General features: G+C 47.6%; 1 protein-coding gene across 1 annotated transcript in view; it reads right to left on the bottom strand.

Annotated features, from left to right (window-relative positions):
• LOC138471865 (ficolin-2-like) overlaps positions 1-22,817 on the bottom strand; it is a 512,022-nt gene that overhangs the window by 472,181 nt on the left and 17,024 nt on the right. The gene's annotated exons all lie outside the window — the stretch shown is intronic.

Here is a 22,817-nt window from a genome sequence, read left to right on the forward strand (position 1 = left end):
GCACTGCAAACCTCCCCTATCAGAAAGGGGTGGCCAAGATGTGCTTGGAAATCCTACTTTTCCTACCCTGCCAAATAAACATCATCACACACCTCTGCAGAGTCTTTCCTAGGAACCTGTACGGGTAATGCCTGAAATAAGTAGAGTAAGCGTGGAATGTTCATTTTGACAGTGTTAATTTTTCCCACCTTTCCAAGTCCTCCCTAATCTTGGCAGATAGGCCTCGATAATTTAAGCAGTATAACTTCCCATTGTCCACAGCCAGGTTAACCCCAAAGTACTTAATATGGCCACCGCCCATGTAAATGGATATACATTTTGTAGAAGTGTCTTCTGCTCCATGAGGGTCATTCAATTCAATGCTTCTGATTTGTTTAAGTTAACTTTGAAACCAGAGGCTCCCCCATTAACCTCTATCTCCCTTTAAACATGCAATAGGGCGGATCCTGGGTTCCTTAATGATAACAGTACATCATCTGCAAACATTCATACCAAACTTAATGCCCTGAACATCCGAATTCTCCTGAATTCTTCAAGCCAAAGGTTCCATAACTTAGGTGAATAGTAGCAGGGAGGGCGGCCAGTCCTGCCTGCTGGTTCTCCCTCCCCAGCCGGAATGTCTGCAATGGAATACCATTTACCCTAACCCTTGCTGTGGGCTCTGTATAAAGAGACATGACCCATCCAATAAAATCTTCCCCAAACCCTGACGCCTTTAGTAGGTGTTTCAGAATGCCCCAGTCAACTCTGCCAAAAGCGCTCTCTGCGTCAAGCAATAAAATCATTGTCAGATTCCTTACTGACCTCTTGGTTTTATCAATTAGGTGTATAACACTCCTAACATTATCAAAAGCGTGTCTCCCCATCACAAAACCTATTTGATCAGAGTGAATGAGTGATGGCAGCAGGGATTCCAATCTTAATGCTAAAACATTCACAAAGATCTTAATTTAGTTCTGGGTCTTTTCTGGTTTCTGGATTGCCTATATAGTAACCTCACTCATGGTTTTCTGTAATCGTTTTTCAATGCAAGAAGAAGTTAAATAAGTTGACCAGCGGTTTCAACAGTTCCCCCAAATTCTTTATAAAAGTGTCTCAAAAACCTATCTGTACCTGTGGTTTTATTGTCATTCAGTGTTTTTATAGCTAGTATGACTCCTTCTTTCTTTATGGGTTGATCTAATTGTTCCCTTTGATCAGCCAACAGTGTCCTCATCGTGGCCTTCGTATACACCCATTCCTAAAATCTTCATCTCCCTTTCAACTTTATGAAACTTTTCATAGTGTTTTCAAAATGCCTCTGGCCACGTTCAACTGCTTCCCCTCCTCAGTTCTCAGAGATCAGTTTCAAGATTGTGTTTGCTTAACCCTGAACGCATAAGTCAGACGCCTATCTGCCTTATTGGCTTTCTCATAAAAGGTGCGTTTTAGATTCAGTAGTGTCCTTTCCACTCTATTAGTCGCTAGTGTATTCATTTGTCTCCTGACTGCATTCATTTTCCTAAGGAAATACCAAAGTGGTGTGCCACTAAATTGAGTTCCCTTGTGTCTGCATATCCTCAACTTACTCCAGAGACATAGCGCTCTCTCCATGTGCAGGCCAGTGGTGTGCAGTTGGGTTCTGGAACAATGTGATCATTGGGTTTCAGTTTCAGTGTGAATAGACACTCCATCAATCACAGTATTAACAATCATTCCAGGGCATATATATTAAACAGACAGATCACCTCAGCAAAAATGAGCTTTGGGTTAGCTTTATTTGGGGGGACCTATCCCTTGGTGAAAAGAATGATCATGCCACCTAATCCCCCATCAGTATAAGGGCTGGTAAACAGATTAGGATTGAGAAAGGATCCAGAGACAATTCTAATCCAAGATGGACACTGCGAATAAAAAAGAGGCTTTGAACTGAAGCCTCGTTTTGAAAAGAGCATGACATTTTGTCCTATAGAGACCATGTTTTAAAGGCACAGGAAAGAAACGTGGTGTCTTTGTAACATGTTCATCTGCTGTGCTCAGGACATTGTTTCATGACTCCAGATATTTTGAGGCGTGTTATCAGCCTGCCTTTGTCTCTTCAGCTCTATCTATTCCTCCTACTACATCTGTTCAGCTCCAGCTTGTCATATTTACTCAGCTTTTTATGGCGTTTGGATTTACGGAAGGATCTCCTTTTTCACGATTCCAGAATTGTACCTATTCTAACCTCAGTCAGAAGACCATTATGACTCCTTGGAACATCTTACCCCTTACTTCTCATAAGGAGGTTTTGATCAGCACGTGTCTACTTTAGTTCGTGAGCAAACAGAAAGGTTAAAGAAAGCAAAGGTTGGAGCCATTGAGCCAACCAGCATTTCAAAGAAAGATGGCACCGCAGAGATAACCATAGTTCAAGGAAAAGCATTCCCTCCTTCTTTGATGGTGCTGTGTGCTGCAGAGAAGATGAGAACAGAGATGAACGAAGTGGCAGATATCTAAAGACTTTTTTAAGAAGCAGGAACACCAGCCACCGCAGGTCCTGGATTTCAAACAGGCCTCTCATCAGTCACCTCCCAGCTGCAACACGTGGCAATGGAAGCATGCTGCAAGAACCAAGTTTGCCTAGCCTTCTACCCAACATGCCATCTACAGTACTCTATGCATGGCTGCAGGTGTCATGACATGGAATAACTCTATGGGTCAAATCTGTAAAGTCCCTCATTTGATATCTCATTTCAAGTCTGTGGGGGAGACATCCCCTCTTTAAGCATGGACAGGATCTACTGCATCTGAGCACAACATGCTACGCACATGCTTTACTGTATGCATATGCTTTAGTTGCATGGGCAAGAATTGAATTGAGAAGCATGGGAGATGGGTAACGCATGCCATGCAACAAAATGGCATGAGCATTCCGTTTACCTGTTGCTGCCTCTTTCTGTTCACCTCTCATGCTCTGACCACAAGATGCTTGTGGTCACTTCATACATGGGGAATGTGGAAGCTATAGTGAGGACGTTGGCGAAGCGTGCGGGCTGTCCCGTGGAATTTTCACAGTGAAGGAGCCTTACCACATCACCCCGTATTTAATGGAGAAGAACCCACACGCAAAAGTACAGGGCATCCCCTACGGAGCATGAGCACGCGATCCAAAAGCAGAGAGCTCATCTGTCCGCTCAGGTGGGGGAACACGAATGGTCATCTGAGCGTGGGTCTGCAATACCTTGGTTCACTGCTTTGCTGCACTATTGGCAGAACTGAATACAAGATCTCCTTATGAAAGCCGAAGGGGCAAAGGTACTTGAATTTCAGTAGCTGTTTGCATGTACTTTACCAGGACTAAGTTTAGGTGCACTTAAAGATACAGTGGCATCGAAGGATTTCATTGAGTTTACCGAATTTCATTGATGAAGTTTGCCACCCATATATCTAGTTTCACTTCTGAGTGTTTCAAGCTTAATAGTCCAGCTTCCCACTTTTACTCACAGCAGCAACCTTACTGAGAGTCATTGGTTTAGATGTTTGGCCATGCAACATTGTCAGGGTACCTTTTGTGCCTTGATGAAGTTAAGCTCATGCTTTGACAGGAAAATGACAAAGTTCATATTCCATCAGGAATTCAATCTATGACTCTGTTTTTAACTTTGGACAACGTTTGTTCAAGCTAAGACTCATCAGGAAGCGGATCCAAGCCACACATAGGTAACTGTTAGCAGGACAACTAATTTAATTTAACACTGGTTGGATCTGCCCACTTTAAGTTATTGGCTCCCAATTTTCGCTCTCCCGATTGTATTGTGCTGTGGAGAGTATTTTTGGTTTTGGCAACTTTGGTGAAGCAAAGCGCCACAATACGGGAAAAATCATTGCTACAGGATGAAGATCGAAACAGGGAGTTGGAAATGGAATATATCTGGTTGGCATGGCCACGCTGAGTGATGCATCAGAAAAATCACAATGGCCCTCATTACGACCCTGGCGGAGAACCATGGTGCAATTTGCACCATGGTCCATGGCGCTAAGCTGCCAACTCCGCCATGGTGGTTGGCGGACTTACCGCCCCATTCCGACCTTGGTGGGGCGGTAAGTCCCCAATCCACATTTACCCTTCCCCATTCCCATTTTTGCCCCATAGGGTATAATGGGAGTGGGGAAGGCGTTAATTACGCCACCGTAAATTACGGTGGCGTAATTAACAACAAGTCCCGTAGCGCCATGGATTTTTCCGCCTGCAAAAAGCAGGCGTAAAAATCACCATGGCGCTACGGGAACTCGTACTCAGGCGGAAAGGGGCGCCATGGTTTACGCCGGCGTAAACCCCTTTCCGCCAGGGTCGTAATGAGGGCCAATGTGTTATTTGTTTCCTTCGGCCATTTTAGCAAATGAGCCTAGATTTAACAATAACTGGGCCAATTAGATGTTTCATATGTGTGCTTTCATGTCTGGGGGCACATTGATCCTTTGTGTTTGTTTGATGCAGAGTTCAGTTTCATTTTCTGTCAGGCGATCTAAAGGGGGAGGAGATTCCTGGCCGTGTTTGTCAGTTTGCACAGCCCACCCTATTTTCCCAACACCCATTACCCGAATGTCCGAGTGCTCGGTTCTAAGCACCTTTCCAATGGTCCCCTTACTCTCCCCTGCCTTCTTGCTAGGTCTGGAAAAGATCCAAGGCTATGCTAATGCCAGGACTGTCAGCACTCGGGCTAGGTAACCTTTTGGTTGTAGCCCCTGAGCTTCTTTCCGCGACTACAACCAAAAGACCTGAGGCTCTAGCCCCTCCAGCCCCCGCAGCGCTGCCTCTGCTCAACCCTATTAGCTTCCTGCAGGTTAGATCCCAAGGGCGTCATTTCACCAAAATGCCAGGGGTAGCGGCAGTGACATCACATGACCCTTCACCCCTGATGACATCACAGGAAGTGATGTCATTTGAGCACACCCCAAAGTGATATCACGGGAAGCGATGGAACACGACCGTTCACCCATTGGCAGAACAGGAAGTGGCATCACATAGCATTATACACTACGAAAAATATGGTTACGATATCACTATAATATGATGTACATTTCATACAAGAATGGACCGCCATATGTATCATTAAGATCAGTGTGTAGAGGCCCATATTACCAAATTACTGTGAATGCAAGCAGACGTCCATGACCAAATGATAATGATGTGTTATTATATAGCACTTACACTTAAGCGCTTTATATAGAAAGAATATACACCCAATATCACCCAACCTGTGTTGGTACTCATTTATCGACCTCAGAAGGATGAAAGGCTGAGTTGAGGCGTCTAAGAACAGACTACATCAGTGACTCACTCCCTGAAGTGTGCCTGAAATAAACACGTAAAGAGTCCATCAATTATTGTATAGAATCCCAGAAAGACACATTATTTGGTATTCCTATTCTTTCTTATTTAGGGTCAGTGCTAAAAATGTTACACTTGTGTCACTCCTGTTCTTATTGTTCTTCTTTTTTTAAGGGGCCCGAACAAGAAAGCCAGCCACTACAGAAGTAAAGAGCCACATGGTGCTGGCCAGAGCCCAGGAGCTTGCATTACAAAAAAAAAAAAAAAAGAGGTCGCAAGGGAGACCTCAGAGGTCACAGTTGTGACCTCTGGCGACCCCTAAATGACGTCCCTGTTAGATCCTCATGATGGACACAGAACCAACTTTGTTCCGATTGAGAGAGAATGCATCTGAACATTGGCATTTGCAAAAGTGTGGAGTGCTTGGGTGAAAGTGCGTAAATGACTGAAGGAAGATTAGTTCAATTTTTTTTTTTATTTAATTCATCTGGGAAAACAACAATTTCATGATGGCTGTCTCCATTCAGCATTGCTTGGCTGCTCGCTAGTTGCAACTTCCCATGCCATAAGCAGGCTGAATACTAGAGCTCTGTCATGGAGTTTATTATACCAGTCACAACTCTGGTAACAGCTCGGGGTCTGGGGAGATGCCCGTGGCAGGTGCAGTTTGGAAGCTTCCCAGTAACAGTTGGGGCTGCTCTGGATAACTCCAAGATGCCAGGTTCCAGTCTGTGCAATTTTAAATTGCTCCTGCCAACTATTGTTTTAGCTGGCATGAACAATTCAGAGATGATTTGGTATAAAACAGTTCGGCAAATCAGACACGTCCAGCTTTCAGAGCCCTCAAGGTTCCTGTGACCATGTGTGAGAAGGCCACCCAGTACTGTATTTTCACTTTAGATTCTGGGACTTGTAGTTTTCTCTTTCCCATTTGAAATTTAGAAAAACTACAAGTCCCAGAATTGCAAGCAAAAAAAAGACGGGATCACGTTCTCCTGCATGACCACGTGATAGTTGAGAGCCTCTGAGCTTTACTACCAGGCTTTCTCATTTGAGTGCTGTTGTGCTGTGGAGTAACCTTGCTGAAAAATGCTTGGGGGGAGGGACGTCTAAATGAAAGGGGCCCCTGCCAAATTAGTGGGACAAATGGTGTGCCACAAATGTTGGGGGGACAAACACCTTTGTCCTCCACTGGAAATCATGAGCTGAAGCAGCACACATTTGTATGTAACACACGTAGTTGCAATTTAAATACATGTAATCTATATGCACCACCAATCGATGTTGTGTGATAGAATGTGATTGTTTAATGATTTATCTATATAGAAATACTATTACAAGTGACCAGAATCATTTACTATGTCATTTCTTTATGGTTCTAGTTTTATTCAAAGTCTGTAAATTGTCAATATCTGTATCAAACTCAATATTTAAACAATAAAAATCATTAAAATAAAAAAGAATGTGATTGTTTGTTGCTGTCATAGAGACTCTCTCTCTCTCTCTCTCGCTCTCTCCCTGCCCCTCTCGGTTTTGACTTTCAGCCTCAGAGAATGATAAAATCATGAATCTATAATCCTCTAATACATCTGTCAGCCCCATGTTTATTTTAAAAGTCGACAATTAATCATATGGTCCCTTCTTTCTCGTTTACTATCAACCACACAAAAACGTTATTTTGCCTCTTTCGAAGGGACCTGCTACAGTGTTTATGCAACAGATGCTAATCAGTAGTTGCATATTCCCACCGTTGGCACAAGATCATTAATAAATGACAACACAAGCATAGCAGTCCCTATTCCCGCGGGAATGCATTCACCTGGAAATCCAGTCTTATTTTTTTGGTGCATTTTGAGATGTGTTCTCCACATGTTGTGTAGTGTAGCATAAGTGCTCCACTTAGCGCCTTTGTATATTGGTGAGCAGACAGATACTTGGTTAATAATGTAGTGTTCTTTCATTTTTGGCACCATACAGAAGCCTTCTGCGTAACAACTATGTTATAGCAGCTTTTATTTTTATTTTTTATTTGTGTAACACCCAACATATAGGCTGGGCGCTACACAATGGCCCAACCCATGGGTGTCACGGCGCTTGAACCAGTAAAGAATGCAAACATAATGGAGTGCCGTCAGTAAAGCAAGAGGTCTGTTAGTTTTATTTGTTAAAGAGTCAGGTTTTGAGTAGTTTCCTGAAAATCAGGTTTGAAGGTTTGTTTTTGACTAGAATCTGGGCGAGAGTTCCACAGGGTGAGTGCAGTGACTGTATCGCTGGAGCTACCTTCACGCTTGCTGTTAAATCTGGGAGTCTGAAGAGCAAGAGAGGAGGAAGAGTGTAGGGACTCCTATGGCAATGAGATGGGTGAGGTAGGGAGGTGCAGTGTTATCGATGCATCAGTGAGTAATGGAGAGGATTTTGAAGTCAATGCGTGCATTGATCGGTAGCCAGTGGGCATCGCGTCGAGCCTGTGATCTGTGGTCGCAGCGTTTAAGGCTCACTGCTGCTCATAGGCACTTCTTTTTAAAAAGTTGGGGTTTATTGAGATTTTTAGTAGAAGTGCCCATGAGCTGGGCATTACAGTAATTCAAGGTGCTGCCTGTAATGGCTCCGGCAAGCGTTGGACAGAGTTCTGGTGATAGACATTTCTGCAGACATTGATATGCTTAGATGTGTAAGCAGATGATGCTACAGAGTGCACATGTTTGGTCATATGAAGTTCAGCGTCGAGGAAATCAATGTGTTTCTTGACATGTGTGCATACAGGAATGGTGATGCCATCAATATCGAAGGAGGAGGAAGCAGGGTCAAGCTTCTTTAGTCAGTGAGTGGATCCCACTATGAGTAGTTCTGTTTTTTCTGGGGTTGAGTCAACGTTCGTTAAGAAATTAATGTATCCAGGGGGCTGCGTTTGTGGAAAAGTGAATTTTAGTAAAGGAATGTTGGCTAAGGATGTTGTAGTCAACAAGATAGAATGCCGTCGGAAGATCAAGGAGGATGAGGATCGTGAAATTACCTGAATCACGTACATGGTCAAGTTTTATTTTTAGGTCGAGTATTTCTGATTCCATCCTGTGTTTTTTTCTTCACGAGGGGGGTGATCATGACTCCTTAATGCTGGTGGGGACAGTGTTCGGTTTGAAGTACGCATTAATGAAGTTGCTAATGGTAGGGGCAAGTGTATTGGTGCAAAGCTTGACGATGTGCACCGGGCAGATGTCACCTTTAGAGTTGTAGGGTTTGAGTTTCCTGATTATATTGGTGATGTAAATGGAGTTGACCAGAGATAATTGGAAGGGTGTGATGGCTGTGTATGGCTCGTTTGTTGTGGGGTTAAGAGCCAAACTAATGGGCTGTTTTGCATAGAGTTGGGTTAGTTTAATAGTGTTTTTTTCTCTTTGTTTTAGTATTTTGTCAGAAAGAGCGGCCTGGAGGGAGGTGCACCAGGCCGAGGTGGTGAAAAGAAACTAGCTTCTGAGATAAGTGTGTTGTAGGAAATGGCTTTGGTAGTGATGAGTACATTTTTATAGGTGTTGGAGAAGGCATATTTGTTGGCTGGGGTGTTTTTTTCCAGATGTGTTCTTGGGAACGTTTTTTTCTTCCAAAGTAGGAGAAGTGCTTCAGACAACCATTTGTTATTGCACCGGCCCTGTTTAGGGAGTTTTAGTTTTAAAGGGGGCATATATGCCCAGTGTTTTTAGGAGAGTTTTGATGTAGTAAGTGACTAGCGTGGGGGTCCATGTCCATGGGGTCTTGAACTGAGAGTAGTTTTCGAATGTTGGGATCAGGGTGTCTTCTGTGAGTTTGCATGGGTTGTGTGCTGGGATCAGAATAGGTGTTGAAAGGAGCTTGGATGAGGTTGAATTTGATCAAGGAGTGGTCAGTCCAGGGTAATGAGAGAAGTGCAGTGATATGGATGTCCACATTATGTGTTAAAACTCATTCTACAGTATGGCCTTTGATGTGAGTGTGTCCAGTCACTATTTGGGTAAGGTTCCTGTCCGAGGAGGTGGTGAGCACATTTCCCTTTTTGTCTTAAAGCCCAGGTTGAAATCCTGAGTACTACGAATTTGGTAGAAGGTTTGATGAGAAGGGTGAGAAGCAGGAGAATATCGGATTCAGGGATGCCTTTTTTTATTGTTCATTTATAACACGCTTGTACCAGCGAGTGTTTTCGAAGCACGGGATTGAGGATTTTAACCACTGTTGTGCTGTGTTGTCTTCCTTCCAAGACAAACGTGTTGACCCTGGGCTATCTTTCCTCCCCTGCCTTGCAGGTTTAGATTGACGGTAAATGAGTAATAGGTTAATAGTGATATTAAGAATGCGTGTGATTTTATTGAGCAACATTTCATATCCTGGTATTGTAGGGGTGGCAATATTTCTGATGGATAGATCAGATTTGCTTATAAGTGCTAATCCGCCACCTGGATAGAGGGGACAATATGATCTGATCGTGGTGTATCCATGAGGAGTGGCTAGGGAGAGGGTGTTCCTGATGCCGGCTGGAGCCGATATTTGGCGATGGCAAGAATGTCCAGTAAGTTGTGTTCGATGGAGTTGTGGATGAGTGTTGCATGGGCGCTGAGGGAGCGAGCGTTAATGAGAGCCCATTTGAGGCTAGTGGTGTCAGCTTTAGGGGTGGGTCTTATGCTGGTTGGGGAGTGGGTGTGGGGTGAGGTGAGGCGAGGTGGAATCATAGGTACCATGGTGGAGGTGCTGTGTCGAAAGTCTGAGGCGTCTGAGGATGCCAGTGCAGGTATGTGGTCACTGATGAAGTGTGACATGAGCTTGGTGCGAGAACATAATTTATTCAACATTTGGGAACCAAGGCAGGGCAATCATGGTGCAGCCGGGGTGTGTGGGGCTCTGGGGGAGAAAGCAGGGTATAGCGTGATCTGTGGATGGTAAGTGATGAGGGACAGTAAAAAGTGTGTGGCACAAGGCAGTGGGAGAGAGGCAACATTGGTGGCATGAATGATAGAGGATAGCTGTCGGCTGAGAGGGAATGAAGAGGAGTGACGGTAGCCAGCGTGTAGGGTAAGGCAGCATACATGGTTCACATGTGGGGGCAGGCTTACAGTGAGCTGTGTTGTTATGAAGCAGGGTGTGATTGGAGGGGCATGAGACTGATGCAGGACATCATGTTAGAGGAGGTAGGAAGTTTGAGGGGGTAGGCAGGGGCTTGTTGGAGAGAGGAGACAGTTTATGCGAGATGTACAGGTAGCAAATCAGTGTTTTTATTTTTTAATAACACATTTTATTTCATTTATGTTCCATAATACAATAACATTCAAAACACAACCATATAACTTTGCATACAGAAGGCAGAGCCGTGTGAGCAGGTTCTATTTGGGTATAAGTGAATGTAGAAACACAGATGTTGTAAGATATAACTGAGGACAAGTCAACAATTGGTATTTGACATGCTGGTCTTATTCAAGCGGCATCAGGTGGTGATGATATAGCGCGTGTCCTTTGCAGAGTTGCACCCCAAAGTCCGTTGTCCATGCTGTACCCGATTTACAATGGCCCTCATTACGACCCTGGCGGATTCTTTCCGCTATCGACGGACTTTTCCGCCATGGCGTAAAGTCCGTTTACGCCATGGCGGATGGCGGACTTACCGCCCCATTCCGAGGTTGGCGGGGCGTTAAGTCCCCATTGACCCATTTACCCTTCCCCATTCCCATTTCGGCCCCATAGGGCTCAATGGGAGTGGGGAAGGCGTTAATTACGCCACCGTACATTACGGTGTCGTAATTAACACCAAGGTCCCATAGCGCCATGGATTTTTACGCCCGCAAAAAGCGGGCGTAAAAGTGACCATGGCGCTTTGGGAACTCGTAGTTGGCGGTAAGGGGTCGGCGCAGCTAACGCTGGCGTAAACCCCTTACCGCCAGGGTCCTAATGAGGGCCAATGTCTGTTCCCATTTCCCCCAGATTTTGTCTGCTTTGCCCGCACAGCCTCTTGCTTGGTAGACTCAGCGTTCCATTAGGATGATAGCGTCTACATCTGATATCCATTGATCATATTTCGGGGTGCTTTCTGAGCCCCACAGTTGCGCGATATTCCTTTTGGCAATTCCTGTGGCTGTCGAGAGAAGTAACTTTTCGAAGCAGGACATATCTACTTCATCTTCAGTACCCAGAAGAAGGAGTTTGGGATCTGTTGGGATCGGACGACACATGACTTTTGAGAGTCGCTCACTACACGTATGCCAGAAGTGTTGTATACGTGCACACTGCCATAGAATATGATAGAAGGTCCCTTCTTCTTTGCAGCGTAGGCAGTTGGGGTCGGTCGTTTTACCCCAATTATACAAAGCTACTCAGGGATACTATATCCTATGAAGTATCTTCAGTTGGACGAGCCTGATTCTCGCCGAGATTGCAGAGTCTCTAGGATACATCAGAGTCGAGATCCATTCTTCGGGTAATATTGGGCCCACATCTCTTTCCCATTTCATCTTCAGATTCAGCAGCTCTTTCATGGCAAACGAGGAGATAGCATTGTACATGGTAGATGTGACCTTATTACTCACACTGTCTATGACTATATTCCTTTCCCTGTGCACGGTGACACGAGCTCGGCAAACTGTATCATTTGGTCATTCACGAATACTTGCTGAATGGTTTGTATGCCAGCTGTTACCCAGTTCGGCCATTTCAGGAGATTACTGAGGTTCGTGAGGTGGGCATTGTTCCAGATGGGCTGGACTGGGGTAATTTTATTGTCCCATCCTAAATGTTTATGTACTTCCTTCCACACCAGGGCTGTGTGCGCTTCTATCGTGCATTCAGGAGGGCGAGTCTGTTTACAGTAGAGGCTTTCAATGGGGGACATGCCATGTCGTGCAGCTAATTCGGCCTTTATATGTGGGATGGTCTTGTCCCCATGCAGTATGTCATTGACTGTCGCCATCTGGGCCGCCCAGTAATAGATCTGGATGTTCGGAAGTCCTATTCCCCCCTCCCAGACTGAACGTTGAAGGGTTTTGAGAGCTATCTTCGGGTGTTTCCCATCCCACAGGAGTTTACGTGTTGTTCTGTCTATGCTATGGAACTCTTCAGTGGGGACATGAAGAGGGACATTTTGGAGGATGTACAAGAACTGGGGTAGGGCCAGCATTTTATAGAGCGCTGCCCTGCCTAACAATGTCAGTGGCAGTGCTTGCCAATGGGCTGCATCTTGCGTGTATCTTTTGATTAGTGGATGCAGGTTTTGCGTTACATAGCTAACCAGCCCATTTGTAATGAGAATGCCCAGGTAGAGGAACTGTGTGGTTTCGACTTGATATGGGGAACCAGATGCCGGTATACAGTCTACTCCTTTCACTGGAAACAGCACAGATTTGGACCAATTCACTCTTACGCCACTAAAGGCTCCATAGTTAATCAATATTTGAGTGACTACAGGGCAGGAGATTGCTGGGTCGCCCAGATATATTAAGAGGTCATCTGCGTAGAGGGATATTTTATCTTCCCAGTTCGAGCCACATCTGAAGCCAGCCCACGTAGTTGTACCCCGCAGAAGGGCTGCTAATGGCTTTATTATCAATGCAAACAGCAATGCTGAGAGTGGGCAACCTTGTCTGGTGCCCTTCCCCAGTTGGATGTTACACAAGGGCCACCCGTTCACTCTAACCTCCGCTAATGGCTTGTTGTAGAGGAGTTGCACTCATTTTATGAATGGTTCCCCAAATTGCATCTTTTGCATTATTGCCCATAAAGCCTCCCAATGAACTGAGTCGAATGCTTTTTCGAAATCTATGGCCAATAGTGCCAGTGATTGTTGCAGGGCAGGTGCTCTCTCCAGCGCCAGGTGCAGCCTGCGAATGTTCTTTCTTGTGGACCTTTGAGGCATGAAGCCGCATTGGTCTGGGTGGATCAATGCTGTGATGACCATTTGTAGTCTGTTGGCTAGTATTTTGGCTAGTATTTTAGCTTCGCTGTTGATTAGGAATATGGGCCGGTAGGAGGTGCATTCATCTGGGGGTTTGCCCTTTTTGGGGATCACTATAATGGTGGCCTTGCGGAGATCTGGTGGGAGCTCGCCCTTATTTAGGAAATGTTCAAACATGTTGAGCAAATGAGTGGGTATATCTAGATGATTTAGCTTTTTCCAAATGTCAAGTGGGAACCCATTGGGACCTGGGGTCTTGCCTGTCTGGAGTTGGGCGATGGCTGTTGATATTTTGTCAGCCGTTATTTTGTTATCCAAAGCGGTGGCTTGCTCCGTGGTAAGTGTAGGGAGATCGATACTGTTCAGGATGGTGCTGGCTGCTGCGTTGATAGGGGGTTTATAGAGGTCCTCGTAGAAATCAGCAAAGCGTTCTGCTATCTCTGCGTCAGAGAAGACTAGATCTGTGTTCGAGGTTCTAATGCACTTCACCTTCTGTTATCCTTCATCTGGGTTTTTCCCCCGTTTCATACAAATGTGCCTTCATGGCAATGTGTGCCTTTTTGGCACAGTCTAAGGATTAATTGTGCAGCTTCTTCTGTGCCAGTATAAGGTCTCTTTTCGTCTCAGGGGCCCTGACAATGTGAGCTGAATCCCTGGAAATGACTTCACTTTCGGCTTCGATGATCCTCTCGCATTGTGCCTTCTCCTTTGCCAATGTCCACGAGATGATTTCTCCACGTAGGACTGGCTTGTATGCCTCCCATAGTTTGTTAGGAGCCTGAATTTAATTCGAAGTAGTTGGAGGTGGCTGCCTCTATCTTCTCTTGTAGGTCTGGGAACCCCAGGTAGTAAGAGTTCAGCCGCCACGTGGGGGGTGGTCGTGGTCTCGCCGTTTTCAGTCAAGTAGCAGTGGGGAGTGGTCGGAGATTCCCCGCAGGAGGAAGGATGCGCTGCACATTTTATGAATATTTTGATGTGGTAAGAAGAAGGAATCTATTCTGGACATCGAGGCGTGAGCTCCGGAGTGGAAAGAATATTGACGAACCTCACCGTGCAGGTCTCGCCACGCCTCACACAGGCCCATTGCAGACACAAAGGAGGCCAATTTGGTAGTGGCGGCAGGATTCCTGGCTCTCAAGTGCTTGCAATCGAGGATATTGTCCATGACTTCATTGAAGTCCCCTCCTTTCACCCATGTGTCTGCAGGGTTTACTCCAAGGATGGGTGTAATCTCGGGTTAGCAGATTGTCAAGGAGAGTCAGCGGGGCGTACACTGCCATAGTGCCAGGGTTTGGCTCCAGAGCGTTGCTTGGACATGTACATAGCAACCTCCTCTGTCTTGCAGTATGTGCGTGATCTCCAGCGGAAGTCTTTTATGAATTAGTATGAGCACCCCTCTCACTCCCATGGAGAAACCCACATGTACCACTATGCGGTAATTAGATCTTTGGAAGAATTTGCATACATTTCCCACTAGATGCGTTTCGGACAGGAAGGCTATATCCGGGGAGTGCCTATTTATGTGCTGCAATACCTGTCTTCTTTTGTTACTGGATCCCAGCCTGTTCACATTCCATGACATGGGTTTGAGCCTTTTTTTGATTGCAGCAGTCTCAGGTGCCATTGGTTGTTTGGGGTATAGATTCGCACATGTGTTTCTTCGATTGTGGACGCAACAGATGTACAGCGTTTGATCTGTTCAGTGTGCTCACCGTACCATTGTATGCTAAACATTGAATAAAAACATTAAGTCCAACTCCACCCTCCCCATACTCCTCCCCCAACTGAAGCATCTGTCGTCCCGATATAAACTTCTAAACAATTGAACTTTATTCTACATATGCCCGCCTTGCGGCAACCAGGTTTTGCAGTTCGAATGTGCCGGGTTTTGTGGTTCGAATATAGCTTGGGGCTGGGCAGTAGAACACCACTTTACGGTGCTCTGAGTACTCTTTCTTGTCTGGGGTCGGCTATTTGGTTGGCCGCCAGCCATGCTGTTCATCGCACCTAAGTTTGCAATGTGCAGTGTGGCTCCTTTGCATTACATTTGCGGTGATTTGGACATTCTGAATACTGATGCTACTTATTATGCTACATCTTGCTGTGGGTTCTCCATATGTTGTTGCTGCTGCGGCTCCAGTTCAGGTGGGTTCTCAGGATGTGGTCTGTTGTGTTCCCCTCTCCTGCTCCCCTCAGTGCTCCAGTTGCCATCTATGTGCCTTTCGGCCCAGCTCCAAGCTTCCTTAGGATCTGTGAAATGCAACGTTGTGTTCTTGTGGAGTATTTTGAGCTGGGCGGGGAAGATTAGCCCGTATTTGTCTCCCATTGATTGCAGACGTTTCTTGAGCAGATCAAATGATTGGCTCGCTTTCTGTACTTCCTTGGTAAAGTCAGGGAAGAAGGCAATTCTTGATCCACTGTATGTGACAGTCCCTTTAGACCTCGCCAGCTGCAGTACTGTATCTCTGTCCCTATAGATAAGGAACCTTGCGATTTCTGTATGCGGTGGCGCACCCGGCGTGATCTTGCCGGTTGGGATGAGGTGGGCCCGCTCAATGGAAAAAAAACTGGAGAAGGACTTTGCGTCATATGTGTCTGCAAGCCATTCCTCAAGGAACAGTTCCATGTAAGCCCCTTCTGCCTTCTCGGGAAGGCCAAGTATGCAGACGATGTTCCGCCTAGACCTGCCTTCACTGTCGTCCTCTCTCAATTCCAGAAGCTTTACACGTGCCAACATGCCGGACATTTGGCGGTTTACTCCACGAAGACTGTCCTCAGTTTCCAAAATCCGTGCCTCCGTTTCCCCCATACGTGAGGTCAGCTTCTGGAGGTCGTGTCTTAACAAGGACACGTCCGCGCCAATACTGTCCATCTTCTTCTCCATGGAAGTTCTAGAACTGGCAATGGCGCTCATTATGTCTCTGAGGGAGATGTTTTCCTCCATACAGTCTGTATCAGACAGTGACGGCCTCTCTGGGGGGCGAGTCACTGGTGTGGTTGCATATTGCTCAAGTCTACTTTGTGTGGAGGTTTTCCTGGGCTTATCTTTCCCCATTTCCGATGTTCTGGTGTGATGGCTTTGAAGGTCCGTGTCTCTCCTGGAGGGAGACGCCAGTAAGAGAGTGGATAGGCAAATGTTATTGAGGGGGCCGACGGTGAGTGCACTGCACCTTTAGTGCTATGAGGGCGGTGGCCACGTGGATCCGTGTCGGAAATGTCTATAATGTATCGTTACCGCCTTATGGACAGAGTGATCACAGTGTGGAGGCTTTCGCCTGGGTTTGCGTTGGGTGTGAGCCTATACGTGGGCCCAGGCCTGCCGTAGGTTCGTGCTTCCATGCGCTTTGTTTGTTGTGGACGCCTTGCTTAGTTCCACTCGAATTTTTATGTTCGAGCGTTTCCGCAGTGTACAGGAGGGGAAAGCGGCGACAGGTTAGGCAAGCATGAGACCTCTGAAGCCTTGACAGCAATTTACTTTGGGCGCCAGAGCAGCAAAGGCAGCGGCCGCACGAGGCCTACTGGAGTTAGCCTGCACCCTTCACCTCCACTTTGTGATGGGGGTGACAATCGACTTTATGCTTACATGTGGGATACTTGTTGTCGTACTTCTTATTAAGTGTGGCCACCCGATCTGTCCCGCAGGTATTCTTCTGGTTTTCTGTCCCTTCTCCCTTTGATTGCCGAGCGGCGTTGGCTGCGTCCAACTGCCCAAACTGGCGGGGTTACTGGGGCGGAAGACTCACCTCCGTGATCATCTTGCCATGGACAAAGTGGTTGTGCTGCTCTATCGAGCACACTGCTTCTGGTGCGTGGCAGAACTAGTTTGCTGTGGCATGACTCCGCTTCTTGCACCAGCAGCACCCTTTTTGGAGCGAGGAGCTGCGTCTATATTTGGAGCCTCGCTAGTGGCACACTACAGTTGGATTGGGCAGGTCATGACACTTGCTTGGTTGTGGCGCGGGCGACATTGCCTGTCCATCTTTATCCCACATGCACTTCATGCAGTCGCCAGTCGGTATTTATGGGCTGAAGGAGCCATTGCATGTGAGCGAACCCATCAGCCTGGTCCGGCGTCGTCTGCACGGGGGGCGGGAGGGAGCCCAATCCCAGTTAGTCACCTCCGGTAGCTCGCTTTGCTGGATTAGTGTCTATTCAGTTCAGGGCAAGAATGCACACAGCGTCCACAGTTCATGCAGTGGGGGCCCAGGGGTAGCAATGTTCCGTGGGGGAACCATTTAGGAATGCCACACAGTGGTTCGAGCCCCAATCTCCCCCCCCCTTCCTCCTTACCGCCGAGTTGGGCAACAGTCATCTGCCGGGAGATGGGTGGGAGCCGCCCCGTGTGTCTAGCAGGCGCTCGACGCAGAGCGGAGCGCCCGTGATTCTGCTTCGGATCCGGGCAGCTTGATGGTGCTGTGGCTTCGTCTCTGAGGCGAGCTATGATGGTTCGTGGGCTCACACAACGCCGCGGCGGTGGTGTCTGCCGGAGGACCTATGCCCCTGTGAGTGCAGGTCGCCGATGGTGGATGCTCAGTGTCCGTCACTAGGGACACCCCGTCTCCGCTCTCCGACTCACAGCGGGGGAGGGAGACCGCCCGTCCCGGGCAGCTCCTGTAGGGGGAAACAGGGAGGCTCTCGCTGGATCTCGTCCGCTCGCATAAGGGGAGCAGCAACGGCGGTGGTCCCCACACTCCTCGGTCCGCACCCGGGCTCTCCCCAATGCTTCTCTTCACCCTGTCTCGTCGTTATCTCGCAGGAAGGGTCCGTCATCGGCGTGTGGCGCCCTCTGCACACCCGCAGCATGCGGCGGCCATTTTGATTGTCCTACGTCGCGTGGGCCCACTTCTTGTAGGCTTCGTAACTGGGTCTCCCGGCTCCGATTTCACTCTGGAACCAGGTAGAGATGCGCAGCAATGATACCCATGTTGATAAGGCGATTTAGGTCTTCTCAGGCAAGCAAATAGAGCCGGATTGGTACAGGATCTGGCTGGCGGCACGGGAGCGATGCGATCTCACGTCCGCATCGTTAACCTGCTGACCACGCCCCCCCCAGCAAATCAGTGTTGATGGGTTCTTACGTTCCCGGTTGTTCTGACCATGGGGTAGGCTATAAGAGGGTTGTAAACTCGTTTGCAGTGTCAGGGAACATACTGGTTGTTCAAACCCACCCATGCCTGGAAAGGCACAGACAGGCAGGGGCCTTCCGTGTGGGCCTTGGTCTGCTTCTTTCTTGAATTGGTGGAATCTTGAATGTAGTCAGGAGTGGGAGTCTTCCTCTGTGCAAATGCACAGACAGACAGGGGCAATTTGTATAGGCCTTTGTGTGCTGCAGGATTCGCCTGCCGGTGAGAGGGTGACTCTGGGATGAAAAGTGGAGTCAGCCAATCCGGTGGTGCAAGGGGCTGAGCTCCTGGGAATGCCGAATTAGGCTGGAGAGGGTCAGGCCGCAGTCCTCTTTAAAGGGAGCGAGGCCTCCTGAGAGGTTTTCCAGGGTCGGTGAGCTTCTTTCTTGAATCAGTGGAATCTTGAATTCAGTCAGGCAGGGGCGTCTTCCTCTGTGCAAGTGCACAGACAGGCAGGGGCCTTTCGTGTGGGCCTTTGTTTGCTGCCGGCAAGAGCGCTATTATTATTATATTTTTTTGTATTTATAGAGCGCAGACCTAGCTTTGAGAAGCAACAGAGCGCTTTACCGTGATGTACAACATTACAGTTTCATATCAGAGCGCTTTTCAGTGGTAACAACAGAACAGCTATACAACAGGGGGTAGGATAGTGAGGGGGACAGAGGAGAAGTACAGCTGAACCAAGTGGCGGCGAGGAGCGGGGCATGCAGCATCTAGCAAGTCAGGTGGGGCGAGAGGCAACGCAATGGCCTAGGTGTTGAGCAGAGACTCCTTGAAGAGGTGGGTCTTAAGTTATTTTCTGAATTGTAGGTACGTGGGGGCAAGTCTGATGCTGACGCAGAGGAAGTTGCATACCCCTATGGGGCAAAAATGGGAATGGGGAAGAGCCATGGCGGCATGGGGAATTACCGCCCCACCAACCTCGGAATTGGGTGGTAATCCCTCATTCCGCCATGGCGCACACCGCCATGGACCATGGTGCTAATAGCACCATGGTCCTCCGCCTGGGTCCTAATGAGGCCCAATGTTGTTAATGTTAAGTCTGGTACACGGCCATAAGGTCTTGTGTATGACTGCAAGGCCTCTGCCTGTCTTGTTCAGCCGGTCTCTGTATTGGATGCTGTAGCCGTCGGAGACAAGTACATCTAGGATGTGGGTGGAGGTGGGTGTCAGCCAGGAATAAGTGATGAAGATGGGGTCTAGGTTGTGTGTAGTGATGAGGTCTGCAATGTCTGCTGCATGGCTGATAGCTGAGCAGATGTTGGCAAGCATCAACTTCTGTGTTTTGGATGGGCAGGGGGTGTTGATGGGCTTGGGGCTGATGCAGGTGAGATTGCTGTATTGCAGAGTCCATGCCTTAGAGGAGGTGCAATGTCTTTGACATTGACATTGTCTGGTGATGGTGGGGATGGTCTGTGGGGACGGCAGGAAAAAACATATGTCATTGCGTGCTTACCTGTTGTCTGAGCAGGGATTTGGGTGCTGAGTCATGCTGGTCCAAACAGGTCCAAACTGTAATTGCCCTTTCTTCATCTGCCCTTCACTTTGGACGCCCGGGGGAGAGACACCCTTAATCTAAGAGTTCAGAGCAGAAAGGAAGAGACAGAGCTAAAAAGGTGGGTCGGGCTTAGGCCAGGTGACCTAGATCCACTTGCACCTACTTAGCAACTGCAAAGGAAAGAGACTGAAGAGCTGCTAAAGTAGGGAAAAAGGGCAGGAAAACAAGAAGGCGCCAACAGTTGAAGGTGATTGACAGGTGGGCAGGGGCTGCCTCTGGGATGAGAAGTGGAGGTAGCCAATCTGAGGGGTTAGGTGCAGGGCTCTTGGGATCACTGCAACAGGCTGGAGATTGTCAGCTGCCATCTTTAAAGGGAGTGTGGTCTCCTGAGAGGCCTTGCAAGGCCCGGGTGAGCGGGCCTTGGTCTGCTTCTTTCTTGAATCAGTGTCTTCTTGAATGCAGTCAGGAGTGGGAGCGTTCCTCGGAGCAACTGCAGAGACAGGCAGGGGTCTTTTGTGTGGACTTTTGTTTCCTGCCGGTGAAAGGCTGCCTCTGGAATGAGATGTGGAGGCAGCCAATCAGGTGGTGAAAGGGCAGGGCTCCTGGGAGCACTGCTTCAGGCTGGAGAGGGTCCGAGATGGCAGTGGCGATCTTTAAAGTGAGCGCGGGCTCTTGTGAGGCCTTGCAGGGCCCTGGTGAGCTGGCTTTGGTCTGCTTCTTTCTTGAATCTGTGGGTTCTTAAATGCAGTCAGGAGTGGGAGTTTTCCTCTGTGCAATTGCAGACAGGCAGGGGCCTTTCGTGTGAACTGAACTGTCTTGCTTGACTGCTGTATCCTTCTAATCTCGCCAGCTACCCTATACACAGTGCTTTAAGTGAGATAATAAATCGAGAGTTGGCTCTAGTGTGCTGTGATGCAACTTTGGAGGGGGGGCCTAAAAAGGTCTGGCGCACCCTCAAATCCCAATAGCCTTTAAAAGAGTTTGGCCTACACAATTAAGAGTCACCTAACAGACCCAATGGAGTTTTAATTTGTGCAATTAAAGGGGGTACATTTTTAAAAAATATATATATTGAATGTGCTTTAAATAATGACCCAGAAATATATATTCATAAATAAAATAGAACTGCAAATCATAATAGGTCACTGCATCATACAATCCCATGGATTGTTTGAAAGAAATCTGTGACTCTTATGTACTTGTTAACATAATTGTAACAACAATAGTATGATATATTGTGTTACAATCATCAAAACTGTTTGAAAACGACTTAATTCAAAATGTAATTAACTGATGTTGTAATTGTAAAACAATTGTAATTGTTACAATTGTTAATTGTAATGTTAAACATGGTTTATATTGACATCTGCTGGCCAGTAGCAGTATTGTCACTCGTCTTTGTATTTAAATCAATACAAGTAAGAGATCTGGTCGGGAAAGTCTGTTCAGAAAGCCAATGGCAATATTTCGAGACTGATGGGGCTTCGCACTGGCTAGCCCCAGTTCAAACCCCTAAACAATAAAAACCTGCCTATACCTTTACATGTGGTTTTCCTCCCTTTTTGTAGAAAACGTGTTCGCGTGCATGCCACAGACCGAACAGGAAATGTCCAAAGTAGTTGCCGTGGATTCCAAGGGCAATAAGTTCCCCTACACCAATGGGAAAATGTGCTAATCGTAAACACTGAGGTGACATTTCTGTAAACATGACTTCTATCCCTGCTCGTTTTCCTGTGTCGTGTCAATATTCTTGTTTTAGTGCTACTTTAATTATTTGCATGCCTTCACCTGCTAAATGTCAGTGGCCCTCATTACGACCCTGGCGGAAAGTGACTGACCGGACCGCCACAGCGTAAATAGCGTTTCCGCCATTGCACGAAGGAGCAAAGTGCGGCCCATTCCGACCCATCGGGCACGAGCACCACGGCATGGCGGAAGTGCAAAGTCCGCGATGGCGGAAATGACCCCAAAACGGCCCACACCGCCGCCGTACGGTGCCCTAGGTGCAATACCGCCACCCATCACAGCGGACACCGCAGTGTGCGCCTACCGGAAAGTACGGTGACCGGAAATATACGGAAACGGAAGTAAAAACATGGGCCCGGAACGGGAAACATCCCGCCGTACACCTATAAAACCACTAAAACCACACAACCACTAAAAACACTACCCTGAGACACACCCCAACCCGTCATCCACCCTAGCGAAACCAAGAAAAATGGGAAAAGTAGCGAAGAAAGCGTGCGACCGCAAGCGGCAGGTCCACTTCTCCCGTGAGGAACTCACCGTGCTAACAGAGACCCTCCAGGAGAATGCTGCCGTCGTCTTCTGCACACAAATGACCAGGACGGCACTTGCAAACAAGAAGGCCATATGGGCTCTGGTGGCACAGCGGGTAAGTGCGGTGGGGACCGCACCCCGCACCCCACAGCAATGCCGAAAGCGATGGGACGACCTGCGGATACGCGTCCGCAGCATACTCTCTGCCAACTGCAAAATTGCCACAGCCACCGGGGGAGGTCCTGAATCACCCATCAAGTTGACCCCCTGGGAAGAAATCTGTGCCTCCACCATCGGAATGGAGAGCATAGAGGGAGTCGGAGGGATGGAGAAAGGAGTGCAGACATCCGAAGATTCAGGTAGGTGGGCCAAATAAAACAATGCTAAATCCACAATGTCCAATCATGTGAAGTACCATGTGTCCACATACTGCAACAGAAACACATGTCCAGGAGAACGTCCACACACATCGGCCTGATAGCGCACTTTAAAACTCACAATAAATACATGAATAATTAAAAACCCCTAAAACACCCACTACACGTGCAGCAGGCACACCCTAACTGCAGGCTGCCAAACAACTGCACCCTCACTCCACACACAAATGAAAGCACCTCCAAGGCCCCGACCCAAATCACCCTCAGGTACCACCCCAATGCATGTGATACAATGCCATTCCAATACCCACAGACCCATTAATAACCCTCGCCCTCCTTTACT

This window comes from Ambystoma mexicanum, chromosome 8 (assembly GCF_040938575.1).
Source record: "Ambystoma mexicanum isolate Mex_15411 chromosome 8, UKY_AmexF1_1, whole genome shotgun sequence".
NCBI lineage: Eukaryota > Metazoa > Chordata > Amphibia > Caudata > Ambystomatidae > Ambystoma > Ambystoma mexicanum.